This window comes from Carassius auratus, unplaced genomic scaffold, assembly GCF_003368295.1.
Source record: "Carassius auratus strain Wakin unplaced genomic scaffold, ASM336829v1 scaf_tig00001753, whole genome shotgun sequence".
In the NCBI taxonomy this organism is placed as follows: domain Eukaryota; kingdom Metazoa; phylum Chordata; class Actinopteri; order Cypriniformes; family Cyprinidae; genus Carassius; species Carassius auratus.
This window is the reverse complement of record NW_020523394.1, coordinates 1,732,626-1,759,237: the sequence shown is the minus strand read 5'-3', so window position 1 is coordinate 1,759,237 and position 26,612 is coordinate 1,732,626.

Here is a 26,612-nt window from a genome sequence, read left to right as displayed (position 1 = left end):
AACATTTATGCCAGAGGTTAATGGAAGTTGACATTTTTGTAATGAGCTCACTAGGTATCAGCTCAATTTAACCATAAACGTTGAGAGGGTAACACACTAATCAGATTAATTAATGTAGCACTGAGTTTAAAGCAATGAGTTTCCCTGCGTAAAGAACAAGTAGACAGGGTTACTGAATTAGTTATCTTGGCAGCAATTCAAAATTCCCCAAAGTCAATAACTCTAGCAATTCCAAGGGCAATACATAATAATAATAATAATAATAATAATAATAATAATAATAATAATAATAATAATAATAATAAAGATAAAAAAAAAATCAATATTACCTATACTGAAAATGGAGTATATCAGGTGCATTTTCAAGAGTTTTGGTGGTTAGTTATTAGTGATGTTATTGCATTTTTTTAAGGTGATGTGCAAACAAACATTGTGTATGTACGTGTGTGTGTGTGTGTGTGTGTGTGTGTGTGTGTATATATATATATATATATATATATATATATATATATATATATATATATATATATATATATATATATATATATATATATATATAGACAAACACACACACACTGAAATACACAAACAAATCATTTAATACATTTGAATACCAATGCTGTGGAACACACACACTTATGTCGTAAAATACTTTATAAGATAGCATGATCTGATAGTGTTCATATCTCGCTTGTATAGCAAATGCATCAGCTTAGCAATTAAGTTAGTGAACTCAATCAAGTAATAGTTCAAACAAGTCACAAAATATATTACATTTCAACACACGTTCACTAAATCTGATGATTGGTTGAAATAATTATTTGTAAAACTTTAGTCTGCTAAATGAATAATTTAATTTAATTTAATTTAATTTAATTTAATTTAATTTAATTTAATTTAATTTAATTTAATTTAATTTAATAATATCTCAATTCATTAAAAACTCCTAAATATTCCTTCATAACTCTCAATACACTTTAAAATGGTAGGGATAAAGTTTATTGACAACATAACAGAAATAATTCAAGAAATATATTATTTAAACAAATATGTTATATTTACTTGGAAACCTAAAAATAATTGAGTTGTTTTTTGTTTTTTTCCTTTAGGAAACTACAAGAAAATCCAACTTTCTGTAATTGGTCTGTTGTTTTCTGTCTGCCCTGTTTGACCAAGTTTTCACGAGTTGTCTTATTGGTCATTATTTTCACCCCGTGACTTGTTAATTAACTCATTAGTTCCTTTGTTAATAATTAATAAAATTCATCAACTCCGTTCTCTGTGCAAGTAGATTTGAGTAGACTGGAGATTGCTTTTGGCTTCGCTACCATTCGGACGTTCTAGCTTACTGCTCTGCGCTTTGCTTCTTATGATTTTTTTTTTTTTTACTTTAGCAGATGTGCTCAAACAACAGATTTGTAGCACAAACACCAAAACCAAAAACATTTTGGGGCTGGAATAATAATACAAAAAGAAGACTTTGCTTCCCACTGCCAGCAGCTTTCATTCCGGAGACGGGAAAACAACTGCATACATTATAACAGAAGAGACAGAGAATGCCTCCTGTTGGATCTACTTGTTGCATGAACTGCTGCAAAATTCTACAAAGGATTGTGATTCTTGAAACAAAGTTACTTGCTGGACTTTCAGAACAGGTGGAACACTCAGCAGACCGTCATGGACCCCTCAGCATACAGCCGGTGAGTCCCATGAATCTTCTGAATCTAAGCAGTTTATACCAAATGTAGAGGAACAAGCCGAAACTCATTGTCCACACTAATCGATGGCACAAACAGGAAGTAAGACCCAAAGGAAACCGAGACATCAGATTGTCACAAGTTTCTCGTATTGCTGCCGTAGCTTCCTTTACCCCAGATTTGCCTATGACAAGGCTTGTAAATACCGGTATTTTATCTCCCCCTATACATCTTGAGAACAAATTTGAAGCATTAATGAATGTGGGTGAGGAATCCCCAAATGTGATTAAACATCTATCAGATCAGCCGGCAGCTAACATCGCTACTAACAGGCACTCAAGGAAGAGCCGAGATTGGCATTCAGCTCAAAGAGGAGCCGAGCAAAGGACTCTGATAGTGGGTGACTCTATTATCAGAAATATCAGTAGCAGGACTACAACAACATGCTGCCTTCCTCAAGCAACGGTCTCTGATGTGAACAAGGAACTTCAGAACATTCTGACGAAGCACACGACTGCAAATCGAATCATAATACATTGTGGGGAAGAAAGATATTCTGAAAGAGCAGTCAGAACTCCTTAAGAAGGACTTCAGTTAACTCTTTGAAACACTTTGAAGACTCAAAGTTCAGTCGTTCATCAGTGGACCACTCCCTGCAAGGGGAACAAATATGTTTTCACTGACGCTTGGGCTGAACACATGGCTACAATGATCTTGCAATATAAAAGGTGTGGATTTCATTGACATCTTCAATATTTTCTGTTGTCATAGATAACAGTTTAAACTGGATGACCTCCACCCAAACAAACTTGGTGCTAGAATGCTTTAGGACAATATTTACTTTTCCCTCCGTCATCCTTCAGCAGAGTGTGTCAATCCATTCAGCACACATACACACCAGGTCCGAGTCATCAAGAGGGTGACATATCGCACAAGGACACTGGTAACACCATGCAGCCACAACAAGCACTGCTATTGGACAGTATCACTGCTGATGGACACTATCCCTGCTGAGCCCTACCCACAGAGTTCCTCACAGATGGACTGTGATGTATCAAAACAGCTAAAAAACTCAGCACTCAAGGATAACTTTCTGGAAAACAGTCAGGGAAGCCAGGACAACATATCACAGCAACCGGAAACACAAGAAACACAGCCTATTTCACCAGACACATTATCCCTCTCTCCAGCATCTCCACTTCTGTGCTTCTCACAGAAAATGGAAGAATTGGTGTATGCTGGGACTTAACTCTGTCACTTTTTTGTTGTAAGCCTACAGGTATCAACAAAAGAAACGGCGCCCCACCCCAACCACCAAAGCCTGTTTGCCCTGCTCCTGTCAGAGCTCCACAACGCCAGGTCCCAAACCCTCAATCTGCTGAAGGTGAACCAAAAACAACTGATAATGTTTGCTGAACAAGCTGGAACCCAGTGTGCCTGTAGTTTTCTCTATTTCAGTTTTATCATGTGACAGGAAGTTTGATGCCATCTCAAGCCGAAGGGCAAACTCATCTAATCTGCGCCCTATTATGCATCAAACTAAAATTTATGTTAAGACACAAAACACTGCCATAAATAAATAAAAATAAATAATTTCACTAAAAATAAATAATTTACAATCAATTACTTTATAACCATAAACAATCTGTATTTTATTTTTTCTAAATTAAACATGGCTAGAAGACAGCTGCAGTGCAACAGTCCTCAATGAAGCAGCCCCTCCTAACTTTAATTTCATGACTGTCTGAAGGACTGTTAGGAGAGGTGAAGGTGTAGCTGCTCTATTTGAAGATGTTTATCATTGCAAGCAAGTGTCATTTGGTCAGTAGTTGTCTTTTGAATATCTAGGGATTGAGCTGAAAGGTGCTCCACACATTCTGTTTATTATTATTTACAGGCCAGTTGAAGAGGTCACAGATGTTACAAACACGCCAGGTTCCACCTCCACACAATCACGGCGCACACCCTCACCTGAATTCTAACCTTCACCACCTGATCCTCATCACCTGCCATCCATCACAGCACTATAAAAGCCACACACATGCACCCAGTCATTGTCCGGTCACGTTCGCGACAAGATCATTCATCTGTGCTAACTATAAGGACTAACTCCTCTTTACCTTCTCTCCAAGGATATACTCTAAGGATTACTTCTTCATCTTCTCTCCAAGGATTGTTCCCGAAGACTCCTCCAAACCCTGACGGTGCGTGCGTGTGTGTGTGTTCACCTACTTCCCGGCACAGATCCCAACTCCCATCCACTCCTCACTACCTGCTCCTCTGCTTGTGTCTTCTAATAAACATCTACTTTGTCTGTTACTCCTCTGTCTCCGAGTGATCCGTAACAACAGAAATGTTATCAATGATTTTCTCAGGGTTTGACTGTTTTGCTATTGCAGGGGATTTTAATACTCACATAGACAATGTAGAAAACAAAACAAAATAAATGATAAAGGTTCTAAACACGTTTGACCTGATTCAGCATGTGCATAGACCCACACACAAAGGTGGACACACTCTAGATCTAATCATCAGTAGGGTCTAAACATTTCATCCATTGTTATTTTCTTTGATATATTGATCTCTGCTACCATTGAATCTAGATCTGTCTCTGGCAGAAGAAGATGCATCAACGAGAACACTAGTGTACTATTTATGGAGGCTATATCTTTAATACCAAGCATTTCTGCAGACTCTGTTGATAGTCTCTTTGATTCCTTCAACTCAAAAGTTAAGAATGTTATTGATATTGCTCCAATTATAGAAAACAAACAGACATAAATCAGTTTGGAGAAGATGAACGGCAATTAAGACTTTGAAAAGACAATGCAGAAAAGCCGAGCGGATGTGGCCGAAGACGAAACTTGAAATTCACTATGGCATCTAATAAGACAGCCTTCAATCAATTTAGAAACTTTAAATCATCAAAATAAACACAAAACCGTGAGACAGCCTAATAATTTATAATGTTGTGAGTAACGTAACATTCTTAACTGGGGTTTAATTTTTGCTGCTGAACACTAAAAGTAATGTATCACATGTTTGTTTCAAACAAAACATCTGCAATGTAGCTAAATTCTGACAAAAACTATGTTCTGACCCTTGATTAATTTTCACGTATGACTAGTTATGTGATGGATAAGGAAGTTTATGGAGTTTTTCATTAAATGGGTTTGACTGTCCCTGCCATTATCACTGAAGCACAGAGTGCAGACCCCTACCTGGGGGAAACGTTCACCGCTTCTGCTTTAAATTTAATAAGACAATCCACACTAGAAAGCTGCTCAGTCTGAGAGTAGAACAGCCATGAGGGATGACCATTACTGCCCCGGTCTAAAACCGGTGTTCTCTCTAATAAAACAGCTGTGGTGTGGATACCTTCTGAACACATGAACCTGAAGTATGTGGTGAGATCTTAAAAAGTTAATTTTACTCTATAGGTTGCCACAATGAAAAAAAAAAAAAAAGAAAAAAAAAAGTAAATGAATGAATTAGGTATTTATATAGTGCTTTAGTGTGTATTGCTGTACACCCAAAGCACTTTACAATCATCATGAGGGGTCTCTTCTCAACCACCACCAGTGTGCAGTGTCCACCTGGATGATACAACATACAACAGTACAACGACACCAGTGAGCTCACCACACACCAGCTATGGGTGGAGAGGAGAGAGCGATAGAGCCAATTGAATGCAAGTTATTAGGATGCCATGATTGAGAAGGGTCAATGAATTTGGCCATGAAACCAGGGATACACCCCTACTCTTAACAAGAAGTGTCATGGGATTTTTAATGACCACGGATAAGGACCTTGGTTTTAACGTCCTATCCGAAGGACGATGCTTTTTACAGTATAGTGTCCTCCTCACTAAACTGGGGCATGTAGCATTTCAGACACACAAATATTTGTTACATTTAACAAATAATATCTAACACTTCCTCATCTAATCAAAGGGTCTATGGACCCTTCCCCCAAAAGTCAACTATCACCTCAAAAAGGACAGGACACACCTCTGGTTCCATTGCAACCATAGGCACACTATCTGATAACACTAGGTTTATGACGCCCAAGAATGTGGCTAAGCCACTCTTACCTAAAGTCTCTCAAAAACAGACACATAATGCACATAAAGGGACTCTTCTCTTCTCTAATTGATTCACATATACTTTATAGGGCATTGTGTATGCTGTTACTGTTCTTGTATATTGTGTATTCTACATGTTTTATACATGCTTATGATGGATCACTAGTTAATATAATCCATCTACCTATATGATGTTTGGTAGTTTTTATTTTCATTCTCTAAATGAGAGTGTATATAATATGTGGATGCCTATGCAGCACATTAGTTTTATAAGAATCTTAAGAATTCTTCTCTTGAACCCCCCAATCTAATTTCATATGCAAGACACAATACTAGGAACAATTAGTTGTAAAGCTTCCCTCCAAAAGGTACCATTCCTCATAGGCTCACTCAAATCCTGAGGGTGTGACATTACCCCACTCTATAGATCACTGATCACCAGATCAGGGCAGTTCTTTTAGATTCAGGAATTCCAGGAGAAGATGCTGAGCTAAGAGCCTTAAAAACCATGCTAAACTTGTGCCAGGCCGTTTGACCTCGACTTTAAATTCATCAAGATCCTCTGATTTGAACCGGTCTCAATAACTCACTTCAGCAGAGAACAACTGGAGCCCCAAAGTGCTCAAGACTCTTTTTCAAATAGGTGAAACATGCAAGTATTAAACTTAGTCTTATTAATTTATAGATTAAATATTATAAGTATTCACACTGACTGATCTAGCCCGAATAAGATAACTGATAGCTAAGGTAGCCGTGGTGGTGCTGTTGTTAGCTGTGGGATCGTCCACCTGAGGCGCCACCGTGGTGATGCGGTTGGCTGCGGACTCTTCCGCTGCCTTAATGGTGCTACTGTAGCTGAATGATCGTTTCACCTGAGGCACTGCTGGCGGTGATGTTGTAGCTGAATGATCATTTCGCTGCTGGCCTAAATTTTTACAAATAATTTTCCACTGATTTACGCGATCTGATTATAAACACCCTCTCCCAGCGCTGTCTCTGTGTGTTTGCTCCTCAGTGCTCATGCTGTGTGTCAGACAGACTCTGATTGTTCCTTCGCCTTTAGAGTGTCATAACCGGACACCGCCGTATTGTGTCACATGCTTCCTGTAAACTTCCTGGTAGTTATCTTGCCATAACAACACTGATACACCTCTGTACACACAAAATATCCAAATAATAAACCCTTGATTACGATAGTAAAGCTTGGTATGAGATTTTCTTGATATCTGGGGCCTTTTTATAAAAGATAAATTGAAAATGTACATCTGAAATGCTAACTTGTGCAGCGATGTAAAAGGCTATAAATAGCATATTTTTACAACAGTAAACGACCAAATCGCAAAAGGAAGTTATTACAAACATTTGATCAGGGTTTAAAGTGAGTTTTGCGTAAAAGTGTACTAATAATTTCATAAATTGTCTGATGAAGCTTGATGCTAACGTTAGCTCTAATGCTACTAGTAACAGTTGCATTTCTTCTTCATAATGCATTGCTGTCACAATAATTCACGTAAGGTTGTAAGAAAATGTTTTGTTGTATTTTATAGTAAGACTTTTGATAAATAAGGGCAATAGGTGATTGTCTTCAGAATTATTATTATTATTTTTTATTTTTTTTTGTTATACTGGTTAAAAGTCTCTTCACGTCCGAGCATTTTAAATAGCTTTCCTACCTGCCTGTCAATGTAGGTATCCACATAACTCTGAGCACCCTGTTCGCACAGACAGAATACGCCACTAGCGCATTCAAGCACGCCGTGCAGACAGAGCTAGAATGGCAGACAAACATCAACATCCCAGTCTTCTGTCCTGGTATTGTAGTGCTTTTAAAGTTATCTCCCTGGTTAATTACACACAATGTAGCCCAGAGGTTGCCAATTTCAGTCCTTGTTCACATATTTTGCATGTCTCGCTCAGTTAACACACCCGATTCAGATGACCAACTTGAGTTATGTGAATGACTTTCTCCCTACTTTCTGAGTAGGGGTTTACTTCACTTTGGAACACGGACTGGAATTGAGAACCGCTGATGTAGCCTATTGTAGTAATGCTGTCTCTGGTATTCTGGTCTGTGAGCATAAATGAGTTCAGGGGGCGTGGCTTTGGACGTCAATTGCAGGGTAGGTGGGACATTTGCTTTCAGTGCTATCAGGCTAATGTTAGCATTTTCCAAGATCTCCTATTGCACCTTTAACATAATATAACATAATACAACCAGTTACCTAAATCAAAATAAGGAAACTGTTCAAACAAATTAACAAAGAAGCAACTACATTTAATGTATGCATTAAAGAATCCCTTCAGAGTTTGAACAATGATGTTACAGTACAGTATCCTCTGGAATTAACCAATAAACAAAATACATTTAAATATAGCAATAATAACCAAATAAACAGTGGTAGAGGCTAAACGTGTGAGGTGAGCTATGCACACGTCACAGTCTCCCATCGAGGTACTGACCAGACTCAACCCTGATTAGCTTCATTGGGCAACCACTAAAAGGGTGATACGGCTGTTGCTAAAAGTATAAAGTACTGTCATTTTAATTTGGAGGCTATAATTCTCACAAATACCCTAATTTAAGACAGATTGAGCCAAAAAGAGCTGTCTGAAACCAACCACCATGGGTCTGCACTGATGATTAAACCAAAATCAATTTGACATCCTGTGACAATATCATTTCAGTTATTTCCCATTTTAATTCAAACTTGATCCCAATCTTAATATAACAGATAATGAAGGAAGTAATCCAATATGTCCCCTGTGCACCTCATTGATAAAGTAATTAACCCATGACAACCTTACGAGAAATACTCAGCTCCAGGTTACAGATCATTTAACCATGATAAATGAATTACACCCAAAGCAAATCAGTGTTGATAACAGAAGACATGTTACAGGTTACATTAATTCACTTATCTTTCTTTCTTTTTAAAAATAAAGACATAAAGACAATGATAACCACGTAAGCCAAAATGAGGTCAAAATCACATATCCTAAAGCCAGTAATACCATCAGTCCCTCCTGGAAGAAGAATACAGATCCGAGGCTTCAGAGAGAAAAACGAGGTCAGCATTTGAAACATTTAAAGAGCACATGGAGGAAAAGAAATGAGGAGGGAAAAAATAGTTCAAAGTGCTGCTTTTAGCTACAGAGGAAGCTGAAGGAATGTTGCCGACCAAATGAGAATAAATGAAAAGAGCACAACAACTCGAAACGCTGTGGGTATGATTTGGAGGCGCGGGGTTTGTGTGTCTGAGAGTGCATGGATATTTGTGTGTACACACATTTGGGTACTTTAATATTCACTAAATAGGAGCTGACAGGGATTTTGTGTTTTTTTTTTTTTTTTTTTCAGCATCAAAGCAACTTGAAGTCATTGCTATTCAGTGAAGGTTGCCATTCTGAGGCAACCTTAATAACAATGGCCATTGGCCATGTGATATGGTCATTTTAGGTGGTTTTACAAAGTTAAGACCACTCAGGATAGTTACTTGTGAAGTAGATACATTTAAAAGGTTATCTCACCCAAAAATGAAAACTGTCATCATTTACTCACTTATGTCATTTCAAACCTTAGCTCATTGGCTCAAAAACTTTAAACTTGCATTAATTAATTAATGTATTAATTAAAATCAAATAATGAGCAATACATTTGTTACTGTATGTCTTAATTGTTGATACAGTTAGTCCATACAAATACAATGTTACAAGGTCACATTAGTCAATACATGAAACATTTTCATGAGCAACACATTTGTTTCAGTATTTATTACCTATATTTGATAGGTAATAAACATAAAACTTCACAAAAAGAGCCCATTTGTTACATTAGTTATTGAATTGACTAACATGATAATGAGCAACACATTTATTAGAGTATTTGTTAGTCCTTGTCGAAGATATTAAATAAAAAAAATAAATTTCAAAAAGCTTCCATTAGTCATGTTAATTAATACATTTAACAATGTTCACCATGACCAAAACTTTTGTTACAGTGTTTAATAACTTTTCTTAGTTAATAAATATAAAACTTTAAGGTTCCATTAGTTACATTAATGCATCAACCAGCATTAAGAATGAGCAACACATTTGTTTCATTATTTATTATCTATTCTTGATGTAAATAAATTAAATACACATTAGTTAATTCATTATCTAGCATTTACTAACATTGTTTTGTTACAGTGTTTATTAATGTTTTGAATTATATATATATATATATATATATATATATATATATATATATATATATATATATATATATATATATATATATTATATTAGTGCTGTCAAAATTAGCGCGTTAACGCATTCGATTAATTTGAAATATTTAACGCGTAAAAAAAAAAAAAAAAAAAAAACGCAATTAACGCGGTTGCAGTTTTTTTTTTTTTTATTTCCAGTTGTGGCCTATGTGTGTTCAACGTGCAAAGAAATATGGATAAGACCAAGGAAGGACTTATAGACGGAAAGTTTCAGTATACAACTCTGCCGGATTACTCTTCAGTCTGCCACAAGAAACATTAGGCTACTCTTCATTTAGTCTGCCACAAGAAACAGCAACATTAAAATCATGAACTCAAATGTGATTGTTTAAAAAAAAAAAAAAATGACTGTAACAGTGCGTAAATCAGACCTTTCTGTAACGCTAACGTTAATAAGCTTAAACGAAAATAACGAAATAATTGTGTAGCGGAGTATTTTTTGTACACAGTGCCGCGAACTGTCAATCACTCCTGTGCGCGTGCATCACTGTCCTCCTCGCAGCTGCAGCAACTTGCGCTCTCTCTCTTCATTAAGCTTTAAAACAAAAAGGGGACAAAAAGATCATATTGTCTTTGTGCATAGGCTATAGATTAATTAGATAAATGAATATCTAAATTTGTGCCTTGCCGTCTACCGTATTTTTTTAGAACTTAGAAAAAAGATGCTGCAGCCAATGAACAGCCAGCGGGGGCTGCAGGACGACTCAACTTCCGCAGACAGTTTTTAATGTTTATCAGACAATAAATACTCAAGATTTTGCTTTAGTATAACTCACAACGAGTTTCACACACCTTCTCCGGCCACGTTGAGTTGTTGACACTTAACAGTGGGAAAAGCGACACATGCGCTATTAACTTGTATAACTTAAGGGTGAATGGGTAATGTAGTTACTGCTCTCGGTGGGATGTATTAGGAAGCTTGCATTGTGAAGGGCGCTCTGAAAATCGGCAGTGCAGGTAAAAGATTAAAACCTCTATTAAAACAGATGTCCAAATGAGCGTACCGGTACGCTACAAGCACGTTCTGGGCGCACAGAGAGGTGGCGGTACGCTCAAGAGCTATAAGTGCGACTGGCCCACTTAAAGCACTGGCAATGACTGTACTTTGGATTTTTTTTTTTCAGTCCACTTAGAATTCAACATGGAAATCATTTTTGTTCTTTATTGGCATTGATTGTTTTGAAATTCAAATGGTACTTACATGCCTGTGTTTTTATTTCTGTAATAAATATGGCTTTCAAGCCAACAGTTAATTTGGAGGATATTGATGGTTTATTGCAGGTATGTTGTTAACATGAGAAAATCTGTGTTAAAAGTTAAACAAAAATTCCAATAAACAATCCTATTTTGAATTTAAATAGTTTTTTTGTCTTGAGTTTACATTAATTATTTACATTTTACATTTACATATCCAAAAAGTTTCAGTCTTTTAATTGCGATTAATCGCGATTAATTTTAGAAAATTGTGCGATTAATTAGTTAATTTTTTTTAATCGATTGACAGCACTAATATATATATATATATATATATATATATATATATTAGGGGTGTAACGGTTCACAAAATTCACGCTTCGGTTCGATACGAAGCACTGATGTCACGGTTCGGTTCGGTACGTTTTAGATACAGCAAAATGTTAAAACATCTCAACTTTTCAGAATGCCGCAAGCGCACAGCGGGTCATGTGACAAGATGTAACCAATCAGCTTCATCCTTTCCCGTAACAACGTTGAAAGCTCAGCCAAGATGAAGGAACAGCTGATCATAGTTGTATATGGATTGCAATTTTGAAATAAATTTAGTGGCAGAGCTACTGCAAGCGATTTTTAGAGCTGCAAATCCATTTATCCTTTGCTGAAATTTCCGCGTCTCATGGAGAGAGCACATCATTGTTGCTTAGCAAAGACAGACGCCTAATGAGTGCTTCTGCCTGAGCGCTTTGGAAAGGAGGAGAAAGCGGTGCGACTAGCGTTTTCCACGCGTTTTTAGGCACGATAGGTGAACGGCCCCTAATCCAAAGTGCACCCAAACACCAGACCTGTTGGTTATTGGAGGATCTTCTATTTCTGGTCTGTTAAACGCATTGGCCATTTTGCAGCGAGCCTTCAACGCGTACTGAGTGAGCGAGCACCTGACTGAGTAGCCTAACATAAACATATAACTATAAGTTGGTGTTTTTTTCTTCTTCGGGGGTGTCAGGGGCGTTGCTTGTTACGTCATTTGGGTTATTGGGCTACCTTGTTGAACGCATATCATTATATTTCTCTTTTTTTATATATATATATATATATATAATTAATTAGTCCAACGAACCGTTCGGTATACATAATGCGTACCGCATACCGAACCGAAAGCCTCGCACTGAACGGTTCAATACGAATACGCGCATCGTTACACCCCTTATATATATATATATATATATATATATATATATATATATATATATAAAATACTAGTTAATATAAAACCTTTTCAATACAGACCCATAAGTTACATTACGTAATGCATTAACTAAAATTAACCAACAATGAGCGGTAAATGTGTCACAGTATTTATCTTTATCTTTGTTTCAATAAGGTCCTAAACATTATATTAGTTAATGTGTTATCTAGCATTGACTAACAATAAGCAACACACTTGTTAGAGTATTTATTAATCTTTGTTGAATTTAGTTAATAAAAATACATACAATAAGGTCCTTTCAGTTATGTTAGTTATTGCATTAACTAGCAATACAAATGTGTTTTTTTGTTTTGTTTTTTTGTTTTTTTTTCACTAACCTTATAAAACAACCTGATCTGTGAGACACCTTTTTACGGGTGACATTTCATCACCCTCCAGGCTGGAGAGCGGGTAGCTGGTCAAAAGCACAGGTCAATCCATTGTGTTTCTTCCAGCCAAATAAATGCCCCTGTCATGCACTCTCCTCAGTGACAGGAAATAATTGTACGGAGATGGACAGCAGTGGACCTAGATCTCTCACTGCACAATACCCAGTGTCATATGATCACAACTGAACCCCTTAATAAAACTGAATTCAGAAAATGAGTTTGTAAATTTCAGTGTAAAGACAATATCCACTTTACATGAATGTAAATATTCCACTGTGTATATAGAAATATAATATAAGGACACACTGTATGTTCTACCTGTGTTTTGAGATTATAAAACTGAATGCATCATTTGAGATTGCATATGAAGTTTATGAATTAATAATGGTCATAATTGATGAGTCACTTCTATATCAAAAACGTTGTTGTTTTTTTTGTGTGTTTTAGTTATTTTCTTTGTTTTTGTTTTATCAACTCAAAGTTATGTACTTTACATAACTTTTAATTTCTGAAATATATGAACGGAAGAAACATATGACATGTATTAAATTATAATTTGCATAAGAATATTAAAGCTTATTGTAGTGTTTTACTGTATAAACTGTGTTCCCATTCGATACTTCAATCGTACTGCATCTTGTTGAACAATTTTTTTTACAATCTAGATTTCCCTGCACTGAATGCAAGGGTGCTTTCTGTATGAGGTCACATTTCTGATACTTATAGTTTCGGTGTACTTTGGCCAATCTTTGCCCAAGGCAATGGAAACATTGCTTGTGCACTCTTGACCCCCTTGGCTGTGTGAGCCTGGGTGATCAAACTACACTGTAAAAAATAAGTGTAATTTTAACTGTAAAATTTTGTAAAAACGCTACGGAAAAAAACTGATAATAGGTTAACAGTAAGTTCCCGTACTATATACAGGGAAAAACTGTAAAAGATCTAACAAAGCATTTAATGTAAATTTACAGTAAAATTCTGTTAATTATACAGCTTTTAGAAGTAAAAAAAGAACAAATCAATGTATAATTTACAGTCTAAAACTGTAAACTGATATTCCCAGAATTCCCTGCGTGACACTCCACGTTTGAAAGTATTTTGTTTAAATAATCATGTTTTTAAATAGTTCTTGTTATCAGTTATGTACATTTGAGCTTTATGTTACATCTTCTGTTGCTTAATGAAAGTTTTTTGCATTATTTAAGTATCACGTGTGTTACCATGATGGTGTTTTGTGTTTCCATAAATGTGCACCTTCTATATGTTAATATATACTTCTGCTTGTGGTGAAGCTACTTGTGATGAGCTTTGATACTTCATGTGGCTTTCTCTTATACAGTACCATCTTTATTATTATGGTGGTTGTCAGTATTTTCAAGGTACAAAACAGATTTAATTTTGTGTGTTGTTGAATTTACTGGTTTATATTCACATTTTCTTGTTTGTAAATTACAGCTTTATATTGTAAAATTAACAGTTTTTGACGTAAATGTGTTTACAGTTTTCTGTATTTTTACAAAATTATTCTGGCAACCACAGCTGCCAAAAGGTTTTTGTAAAAACAACAAGAAATTTTTTACAGTGTAGATTAGACATAACTTCGCTTTATTCTGCAAGCTGGTTGCTATTGTCATATCTTGGCTCTATTGTCAAATATTATTGCTTGGATGTTCCCCTTCTTAGCACGGCGTGATTGAACTGTGTTCCCATAGTGTCTTTTAGGTTACTAACATAAACTCGGTTCCCTGAGATACGGAAACAAGTACTGCATTCTGTGCCATGTTAAAAATGCTGAACGACTCAGTCGTCACTTCAGTCAAAGTAACCTGAATCCTATGGCGAAGTGGGAACTTATATAGCCAGAGGCCCCGCCCATTCTAGCAGGCTTTGACAAAAGGCTTTGCAGCCATAGGTTCGTGCAGCACCGCTGCCAAGCCATTTGTTCGTTTCTATCCACTGCACTGTCCGATTGTCGTGCAGTTTCACTGCGTGATTTAAGAATGCTTTCAGTTCAGGAGAAAAAAGACTTTAAATATATATATATATTTTTTTTTAATCTTTGTCCTCATAAACCATGTTTACGTTGTAGTGCCCATGTCACATTTCTGTCCTCATAAACCATATATACCAGTACACATACACACTGGTGCATGGACACACAAAAAGAAAAGACTGAATCGAGGCACTTTAAACAGGTTATGGCTACAGTTTGGGGTTTGTGTAGATTAATTACCATTTCAACATTAGTATGGTCCTACTTGCCCCTAAAATTAGATTTAATGGTGATCAGGTTTGTAATAAACCTCAACTGCCAACTCTATAATTTCTCATTAGTTGTTGTTAGCAGTGTAACAAGCCAACAATCACTTAATGTTCTTTACAGAGCCATAGCTTTGCTATGTAGGAGAAGTGTCTGTGTGGAAGCACAGCATGCAACATACTGAAATATGCTTCACAGATTTGTTTATTTGATGCTAAATAACAATAAATAATATTATTTATATTATATATAATTAATTTTTGAGGTTCACCCTCAAGTGTAGCTCAAAATACAATATGCTACATGAGAGTTTAAATATATTTATTTTTTGTTAATATATAATATTAGCTGTTGCACAAAAGACTATTAAACTTAATTAATTTAACTAAGATACAAAGTAATTCAAAATATGGCTGAATAGAGCTTTTCTTTTCTTCATCTTGACTGTTTCACTGTTAAATTTGTGCAACTAGAAATTAGCTGTGCAATACTATATATATATATATATATATATATATATATATATATATATATATATATATATATACACACATTCAATTATTCATGGTTGCTATTGTATGCACACTCAACAAGGCATAAATCTGGTTCTTGCTTCAGTCATCGATTTATCCCTGCTCTTTTTATCTTCAAATACACCTAAAAATGGATGCTACAGCTTCAGTACAGGATTTAGGCTTATCAGACACTGATGACATGCTTTGTGCCTTCGCTGGCATAGGCATTATTCTTTAGCAGCAACGTTTAGATGAGTGCTGACACTGGGAAAATATGATGTACTGCTGACAGTGCAGCAAAACAGAGATCTATGCAAAAATTAACATTAAAACTCATTGGAGAAAAGAAAGAAACCACACACATACATTTAGTTATTCACCAGAGGTGATAAACTGGGACTGAATCAGCTTTATCCACAGAATTTAGAGTTGGATGCTAAGAGATAATTTGAACTTAACATTTCTATTGTGTTCTTCAACTGACTGTGTTTCTGCAGCAGTGGTAGAAACAGCAAGTGATCTCTGGCTTACTATACTGAGTATTTTTAAATACCTTCATGCATTATAAAACGGTGATCATCACAAAATCTAAATTATATGAGGAAAGGGGTCACATTTACATCCAAACTGTAACTTATATACATGGAAAAGCCCTTAAATCTCAAACTGCAGATGATAAACAGCATACGAATCTAGATTCTGTATAGAATATAAAGTTGTGTGTCTGTTCTAGCTCGCATCAATCACAACTAACATATAAAACCAATACCTAAACCTAACAACTACCTTACGAACTATTAATACACAGCAAATTAGCAAATTTGTACTTATTTGTTACATTTACATGCAATTGCTGAGTTAACATTATTTCAATGTAAATCCTACACTAATATTTCAGTGCACTTAATTTTCAACACATTTTCTTTCACTGAACTAATCTCACTAGAAAAACTCCACTTGCAGTTCTGCATATCAGGACCACACTGTATAAGCTATTACAATTATGGTAAATGCAGAATTCAGTTTTTGTATAAGCAAAGAATAAAACTAAATATGCAGACTAGTAAATATAAAAGGCAGATAAATATTATTTATGTATTTATTTATTTATTTTTGTTTGTTTCTGAGACACTCATGATAATTTGCTTGAATATGTTTAAACTGTGTGATTTGTTTAATTAAGTGTCAGGTGCCACCAGCAGAATTAAAAACAGCTTTCAAATTGTCTATAAATCAGTCAAAGATATACACATATACATTCTTATAGCCCCACCCCAAACTCACACTATTGGCAGAGCCAATGAAAAAAAAAAAAAAAAAAAAAAAAAAATATATATATATATATATATATATATATATATATATATATATATATATATATATATATATATATATGTATATATATATATATATATATATATATATATATATTATTATGAGGTTAGAAGTGTATCCCGATGCAAAGAGTATGTAAAAAAGTTCCCGGATGGACTACTAGTTGCTTTAGATTTACAAATTGTGGATCCATTTCAAAGACTGATATTTTCCAAAGTCTATTGCTTAGATTATCTGAGTCATGACAACAGTTAAGATATTTTGGCATAGTAATAGATATAACGTAAATGCATTTGGACTTGCTAGACCTAAGAAGGACGAGAGACCTTCTGGGAAAACTAGGTTGCTGCTGGAAGTGTTAGTGAGGCCTGCAGGGGGTACTCACCCTGCAGTCTGTGTGGGTGCTAATGCCCCAGTGTAGTGACAGGGACTAGTGATGCATGGGTCGTCTCATAACCATATGCATCAGTCATGCAGCGCCCCGGACCGAGCGCCCCATGACGAGCCCGACGCACCGCCACAGAAACAAGAATGAGATTAATTTTAAAATAATTTTGGCATTAATCTCAGTTAGTGAGGGCTTGTTTTAAATATTGCACATATAAAGGCCGTTCAGATTACTTGTTAAAGTGCAATGAAATACCTTATATCTGCAGACAATGTACGTCTGTTTGTGGATGGAGACTTTTTTTTTTTTTTTTTTTACCAGGTACAGGTTCTAATCCTCATTTGCATGCATGCGCACACGTGTGTGAAATATGGTGCTGAAGTGAAATCGCTGGGCAGTTTGATAGCCGAATTATAATAGGTCATAACCTGGTTAAAAAAAAAAAAAAAAAAAAAAAAAAAAAACACCTGTGCATCAATAACAGGGACACTATACTGTAAAATGCAACATCCTTTGGAAGAGACGTTAAACCGAGATCCCGATTCTCTGTGGTCATTAAAAAAGGTTGTACTTTCGAAAAGAGTAGGGGTGTAACCCCAGCATCCTGGCCAAATTTCCCCATTGGCCTCTGACCATCAGGGCCTACTAATCACCCCCATACACTGATTGGCTTCATTACTCTGTCTCCTCTCCACCAGTAAGCTGGTGTGTTGTGGGCATTATGGCGCAATATGGCTGCCGTCACATCATTCAGGTGGAGCTGTGGGAGGTGGAGGGTTTCTGATAGATCATTGCGCGGCATGCGTACAACAAACACAGAACCAAACAATTTTAATCAACTTATCACTGGCTGCAGAATCAGCACAGGCCAATTAGCTTGTGCTATTACAATGATGTTATTGTTTGCAGATGTATAAAGAACCTATGAGCCTGCACCATCTAGAGTTGACTAAATTCATTTTTTTATGTTTGTTATTTCATGTGCAACCAGAGGAACTTCATCTGTAGCTTTTATAAAGATACAAATAGCAAAACAGATTAATTTGACCATTAACTAACATTCTTTGTTATACCAGTGATCCATATATACAGTATATTCAGTCTCTGATGTTAAGCAGCGATGGTACCCTTGTGAAAAAATAAGTGTGCTTAATTGGCTCGGTGTACAAGATGGCACTGGTGAGCTTCAGTGATGCAAGTGTATGCATACTTAATTCCAGTCTTGTGACGCTCGCATTTACTATAAGGGAAACTTACATACGAAACTAGGCTAGATGTATATGATCAATGTTTATTTTTTTTAGTTTTATTTTTTTATTTATCAGCGGATAGCGGTATATCAGAGACATGGGGAAACATCCTCCGTACATTTTTGCGTCCCTCTGTGTGGAAATTCATCAAGATACAATGCAGAGATTGCTTTATTCTTCTATTGATTATGTGGATCAGCATCAGCGACAGGTTAATCAGTCCACAGGGATTTCTTCTTTCAAACACAAACCACTCAAATGTGCAATACTTTACATTTTCGAAGAGCTGATTTTGTTCTGACTGTTATGTAAGACCAAGGTTTTCATACTGTCAAAAAAGACACACAGAGATTTCTGATAAAGCATGTTTTATTAACTTTATTTGATAACATAATTTATAACTGTAACTGTACAATTAAACGTAATGTAATTATGGTAGGTTTGCATTAATTAAAAGATCGCTATTTGCATTCATGTGTGTTTTTATCAATGTTTATTTGTATGTGAAAGATCTGTAGCATAAATCATTATCTGACTGACATAAATCATTATCCGAGCAGCGCAGGTATATTGTTATTCTTTTGCATTAATTATCAGATAAAACAGATATTAAAATTAGTATTGTATTAGTTAATTGTATAAAATAATAAAATATGTTGTGAAAATAATGATGAAACAAACTGATGTATGTGCACAATTGAGAAATGGCTACTTGTTAAGATAAATCGCAGCCCACGTCTGATGAGGTAAATATTTCATAACAAACAAATCAATGTAATACAAACATTTTCAAGAAATAAGTAATTTGTAAATTTACATAATTGGTAAGATTAAAATACATTATGTAGCTGTGTTTTCACACCATGAGTTCAACTTTCATTTCGTGAACAGTAGGGAACATTCGTGTATTCGTGGTGTCATTCACCAGACCCAAACATACGCAAATTTCATATCCACTGGCTCAGTTAACATTTATAGTATAGTAATAATAGCAGTGTATATCTTATTTGCATTTGAAGTAATATTTTAAATCCTGTAAACATATAGAAGGTAATATTTGGATTTCTCCGGTTCTCAGCACTGACATTTAGCACAACCGGAAATATCTACGCACACACTCGCAAGGCAGGAAATCCAAGATGGGCGGAGATATGCAACTAACCCATTGCAGTAAAAGTGTTTTATATATATATATATATATATATATATAAATATATATATATATATATATATATATATATATATATATATATATATATATATATATATATATATATATATATATTAACTAAACAATTTAAAATTCAATTTAGCCCTACTGAACAAAATGAAAAGATCAGGGCTGAGTTTCCCAAAAGCTTCGTAAACCTAAGAAGCTCGTAAAAACGATCGTGCGACTGATCATAATCTTACGGTCTGTTTCCCAAAAGCATCGTAACTTATCGTAGATCTATGGGTGCTCTTGAAGCTCTAAGTGCATCGTAAGCAGACAGATTTATGCAGTCACCTGCAAGACAATCGGCAGATTACACCTTTAACTTGATTCAAGTGCAATGTGATTATTATATAAGGATTTTATTGTGCTTTACACTTTATGACTTGTTTTCTTTATTATAATTTTTTGTAGGAAATGCGTCAAAGACTGGGGGGAAAAATATGTCAATGACTCGCTGAAGGGCACGAAAACCAGATATATATTAGACCCGGAAATAACATCTCTCTCTCTCTCTCTCTCTCTCTCTATACTATATAAGTAAATTATATATTATTATGTAAAGTATAATATTATATAATATATTATTATATTAAATTGTATAATAGTTATTATATCCAAGTTGTCTGTCTGGAACAAAGCATTAGGTTAACGTCAATAAACGATCGTGTATTACAATTAAGAGCCATTCTATAAGGTGACATTTCAGCACTTGACAAATGGATAGTGACTCCTAAGTAGCACTAAAAGCACAGCTAGGTGTGATTGCTTTACGTGCATTATTGGGAAACACACGTGAAACAATAACGAACGATCGTAAAATTACTCGGCAAAACCGGCCCTGATCTTGTAATGTATATAATTGATATAATAACCACCATTAATAATCAATATATCAGCCACCTCTAGAAGTGATGTTTTTTTGTATGTTTGTTTGTTTGTTTTGTTTTTGCATTTGAATAGCAAGGTGTTCCATTATTGTTTCTGTTTGTAATATGGTATAGTTGTGCCCGCTCCCGCAGGAGCCTCTATCTGCATTTCCCCACTGCCACAGCAGTGCCGGCCCCCGCAGGAGCCTTTTCCCATATTTCCTCACTGCCGCTGCAGTGTCTGCTCCCGCAGGAGCCTTTTCTGTATTTCCCAACTGCAACAGCAGTGTCTGCTCCTGCAGGAGCCTTTTCTGTATTTCCCCACTGCCGCAGTAGTGTCTGCTTCCGCAGGAGCCTTTTCTGTTTTTCCTCACTTCCGCAGCAGTGTCTGCTCCCGCGGAAGCCTTTTCTGTATTTCCTCACTGGTGCAGCAGTGTCTGCTCCCGCAAGAGCTTTTTCTGTCTTTCCTAGATCCATGATCAGCGAGACGTACCCAACTGATATCGCAAGCATTAAGCTCCCACCGAATACTGGCGATAGCTTCGCAACCACACAACCTTATCTTTTCAATTCTATGGTCAGTGAGGCTTACCTATTTGATGCCAGACACCGTACGCCGACATCGTGACCTATTCCAGTTGAGGCAACTCGGGCCCTTCCGGTCGGGCTATACAACCACGCTGCTCCTCCTTATCTACCAGTTAATTTAACATTCCAATGATGTGAGCTACCGTTGAGCATCGGCTCGAGCCCTACTGACCCGGTGCCCCTTTACCATGTATTCCAGCACCTGCAGCCGGTAGGGCCTACCCTTCCAATGCCCACAGGAGTACATATGCTCTTCCGTCCTGCTGACCAGCTGACTCCACAGAAAAAAATATATCAGGCCCCGTCAGTACTCATTGGGGGCGCACGTTTTTCATTTTTTTTTAAGCTTTGATTGTGTTTACAGTGTGCAATATAACATGTGTTCGTGTTTCTCGTGTAAAAAAAAAAAACTGTATATTTCACACAATTAACTTTGATCTGTATCTAAAAACGGGCTGATGTCTTCCTTGTTCTATAAAGTCCCTCCTTTAGAAATACGTAACAAGTTCTGATTGTGCCAGTCGTTCCTGTGTTGTGATTTGACAGCAGCTTAGCTTGAGATTCAGCAAGCTGTCCTCAGCAAAATGTGCTGCACATAGTTTGGTTAGCATGGATTATAATTTTTGGGAACCGAGTTAAACATAAATTGTAATCATTGATCTCTAAGTACAGCATCCCTGGCAAAACAAAGATGACTGGACTCAGAGATGAAAATAACAGTGTTTCAACGACATGGCGACAAACACACTCTACAAACGCAACTCTTCCATCTTCTCCATGGGAGCACAACTAGACCACGCCCCCTTTTCTGTGTATTCCTGTGGAAGGAGGTAAGTAAAAAAATGGTTCTAGTGACGTCATTACTGCAGGAAGTAGAGGGATGTAGAACAAACTGGTCGTTCGATGTAGGCGAATTCTGTTAAATAAAATATCTCGCTTGGCATTGAACTTCGAGCTTTAGAGTTTTACATATATTATTTAAACTCTAACCACAACATTATACACTAACTAAAGTTTGAAACATGGGATCACAAAGAACAGGACCTTTAATCTGACCGCTGTCCATTTATTCAATTGATTTTTGGGGGGTACTATAGGTTCGGGCCAAATACGCATACCATACCTCAACTAATTATATGTAATTACATTTTAGTAACATGGTTCGGGAGAAGCGTGTCAGATATTTAGCATAATCAACGACAGTGGACCACAATCAAGTAATCAGTATCATAGTATAGTATAAATACCACTGACTTACCTCTATTCATTGATGGTATATCAGCATCCCTCCACCCCATTTCCCCACTTCGAGTTCACTTTATAAATAGACAGAGAAGGGGGCATACTCTAGTTTCAGGCCATTCCCGAGCTCAGAGCCCTTCCCCGGACAGCACGCCAAATACGCATACCTCCGCTAATTATATGTAAGCGTGAACTTGTTAAATTTCATAATGTTTCACTTGGATATACATTAAGTCAGGAGTTATAGTTTGGAAATAGTCTAAATAGTAAAATGTGTACAAGTTATGTGAAAACTAATGTGAAAACGAATACAAGTAGATTAATAATAACATGGATACATGGAAGTATGTGTCCTTGAGATCTATCATGACTAGGGATGTAGTCGAGGCTAAACGCACGCAAAAGCAGTTTACGCACCTCCCAAAATTCAGAAATAGCGTTTACCCACCTCCAAAGTGAGTTTATCCACCTCTAAATTGAGTTTATCCACCTCTAAATAGCTTACAGTTCCTATGGCATTTTAAATTAAGGTTATGTCGTTTTAGTTTCATGTTGTTAATTATTAATTTCATAGGTTGTTTGTTGTTAAAGATGAAGTATTTCATATTGCGCAGCAACTTGTCAGTGTTGACCAATTGCTTGCGGTGTTGCCAGTAGAAGTGGGAAGTTGGGATCATTTTACTGACTCGGATCTATGAGTCTCATTCAGCAAAATGAACTAATCTTTTCTCTTCCCGTCTCTATGGGACTGACATGAAGAATAAAAGTCTCGGACCTCACCTGTTGATTCAGAACCCATGCTGTGTAATCCGCGTGCAGTTAACACAAAATGAACGAATCACTCTCTGAGAGTTCAAAATGAACGACACGCAACAGACTGCATCAAAATTCAAAAATGGATATCAGGCAATTAATAATAATAATAATAATAATAATAATAATAATAATAATAACGTTCATTATTTTGAATATAAATCATCACTCATACAGCAGCCATTCATCTCATCTCCGGTTTATTTGTGTTCGTATAATACAATATCCACGATCTGCCAGAGCTATAGTTCAATGGTACGCACATTTGAAGAGATAATAATTTTATGACATGTTTGTAAAATATTTCATCATACAGAATAACATTTCTATTCATTGTACACTGATTTATGCGATCTAAAGAGCTAAAACAGCTAAGAGAGTTAGCGATTACTCTCCTCTTATTGACTCGCGTCAGCTATGACATCAGTGCAATATCATTAGTTTGTAAAGCTGTCAATCATCTCAAGTGAAACACGTGACCAAAAGGATATCCTTCTGCAATGAAGCTGTCTGTGTCATTGCAGTCTGTGTCATTGATAAAATATATGAAAGACAAAAGTTAAATCAAATATTTGATTCCAGCTTGTTAAATGTGAATATGATCTAGTGTCTTCTCTCCTCCGTGACAGTCAACCGAATATTTTTGAGTTGTGGACAAAACGAGACATTTGAGTACCATTCCTGGGCTTTTAGGGAAACACTACATTTTTCTGACATATTATAGCCCAAATACTAACCGATTAATTGAGAAAATATTCAACAGATTAATCGACTATGAAAATAATCCAAAATCCCTAATCATTACATACAAGTGCATTGCATTGGAACCCCTGGATATAAGCCTCCCTCTCTATTCCTCTTAAAAAAAAAATGCCACTATGTGGTCACCCAGAATTTATAGTTTACCCACCTCTTTTTTTACCATTACACCTCTGATCATGACAAACCAGTCCTTGGACCTGACTGAGACACAATCTGTTTGATTGTGAGCATTTTGAACTGAAAGCTCCCGCACCGTGTCGCTTTTCAGCATGAGCTTTGTGGAGAAGCCCATTTCCACCTCCATTGTGTTAGACAAGCAATCCCGCGTAAAATGCAGTTTGAACACTCCAGCTCTAGTAGGGTGACAAGATGAGATTAAATTAAATTAGCTTAAATAAGCTTAATTTTGGGATGGGGGGTGTCTGCAGTCTTGGGTGACGGGATGGAGGGCTTATGATATTAGACTTCGTAGCCTATAATAAGAGATAATTAATTTCAAACCTTAACAAAACACATTTTTATTCAAAGATCAACCATCTGTCATTACTCTTTAGTCTGCCACAAAAAAACAAAAACATTAAAATCATGAACTCAAATTTCATTGTAAAAAAAAAAAAAAAAAAAAAAAAACAATGACTGTTGTAACAGTGCGTAAATCAGAACTTTCTGTAACGTGAACGCTAATAAGCTTAAACGAAAATATAGGAATATTTGTGTAGCGGAGTTTTTTTTTTTTTTTTTTGTACACAGTGCCGCGAACTGTCAATCACTCCTGTACGCGTGCATTACTGTCCTCCTCGCAGCTGCAGCAATTTGCGCTCTCTTCATCAAGCTTTAAAACAACAAGGGGACAAAATATTTTTTAGTGTCTTTGTGCATATAGATTAATTAGATAAATGAATATCTATTGAAGCTATCCTAACTAATGCAATGCTATGCTACTAACTAACTATGATTCTAACAATACTAACGTTACACTAACAACTATGCTAATTAACTACATAGGCTACACAAAATAATCAAAATAACTATATAAATTCTATGTTAAATAGATGCTATAATAGTCTATCCTGATCGTTTTCAATACTCGCAATTCCAACTCCTAACTCAATACAGTAATTTTGACGGAACAAGATAGTTTTATATGCCAAGCTCATGGTAGCTCATTCCAGCTCGTACCAAGTGGTGTGGTGAGCTGGAAACTGCTTACGTCACCTGCCACTGCACTTTATATTCAAATGTCAAAAAAGTTACTTGAATCAATTAACAACACTTATAAAGCCCCATTCTTACAGATCATTAACTAAAAAAAAAAAAAAGTTGGTTTAGGGTTTAGTTACTCTTTAAATTCACAACACAAGACAGTGATTCTTATAATGAAACAATAAATTATTTGAATAATTTGGATTACATGGATCTAAAACTGACCAAACACAGACATACAGTTACATACAGTTTAACAAAGTTTCCATGAAGTCCTGGTCTCCACTGACATTCAGGCTAAAAGAAAAATACTAATATTAGCATAGATGCCATATCTCTAACGATGTAGCAAGTACATTGGGTGTTATGGGATGTGTTCCCCATTCCGGTTGTCCTAATTAATGCAGCCTAAAAATCCTTTAATCCTTTTAACAAAGATTTAAACATATGTGTCTGCCTCTTTTATGTTAGGTAGGTTATTCCAGAGTTTAGGCACTAAATAGGAAAAGGATCTGCCACCTGCAGTTAATTTGATATTCTAGGCATTGTCAAATTTTCTATATTCAATTTCAATTTATTTTGTATAACGCATCTAAAACAGCCTCCAGGCTGACCAAAGTTCTTTACAGAAGAGCAAGAATATTACACATACACTGCATTATTTCATACTTTTCATATTCAGAAAGATCTTTCTTCCTCACCATATTTCATGAGAACTGTGACTTGCTTAACCTGTTAACTGCCACTCACGTTTTTGAAGATAGACTTGAATGTGCATGATACAAACCTAAATTTGTATAATTCATGACTGAAAACATTTTGTAACATGATTCTGATGTGCCATTTACATGGTAATGCAATGTCTGATTTTAAAATGGGTTTTAAAGGATGATTTCTAAAATTTGATAGAGAAAAAGGCAACGAGGAAGAATTTTTTTTTAATAATGTGGAACAACCTCTTTAAGTAGGGTTTCCATTTACCTAAAAAGACTTGGCAAACTATTGACCAAACCAGTCTGAGATCGATACGAGATACCTGAAATGATGTGAAAAACAACACAAACAAAAATCTGACTCTTTATTGTACCAACATTCTATTGATATGTCACTTACATTATAATTTGGAGGACGGTGTACACAGAAAACAGTCCAGAGAAAAATTTAAAACCAGCCATTTAAAAATTTAACAAATCACAGTAGTCAATACAATAAGGAAAACATTTTTTTTTTTTAGCAAGGACTTAAAAATAGACAAGGAGGGGGCCATCAAGGCAGGATGGAGATTGGCCTGTA